This window comes from Perna viridis, chromosome 5, assembly GCF_037379345.1.
Source record: "Perna viridis isolate PV_CMFRI_1.1 ecotype Kerala chromosome 5, ASM3737934v1, whole genome shotgun sequence".
Classification (NCBI taxonomy): domain Eukaryota; kingdom Metazoa; phylum Mollusca; class Bivalvia; order Mytilida; family Mytilidae; genus Perna; species Perna viridis.
The window spans coordinates 25,191,954-25,192,322 of NC_142449.1; positions in this window are offsets into that span (position 1 = coordinate 25,191,954).

Genomic DNA, 369 nt, shown 5'->3' on the forward strand with positions numbered 1-369 from the left:
TTGGTTTTTTTTCAGTTTCTTTGGTATTTTTGTGAGCTTTGAAGCAACTTTGTAATGAAACTGGTACTTTGTGGTCTTAAAATCATATATTTTTCTGTCCACAATCTTATAATAAAGTGACTTTTTGTTGCTTCATATTATTATTTTGATTATTTTATGTTCTTTGTTGTGTGTGTCTGTTTTTCATGTTTGATCATTGTCCGTGGATTACCTTCTTTCGATTTCCACTAGAATCTCTGTTCTCTTGATTACTCTTTTGCTGTTTCACATCCTAACTGACCAACAGATCAAGTTTAACAATAATGATTACCAGTATTATCATTGTCAAATCTGAATGGTATTATATGTCAAAGAAACAAATGCATAAAG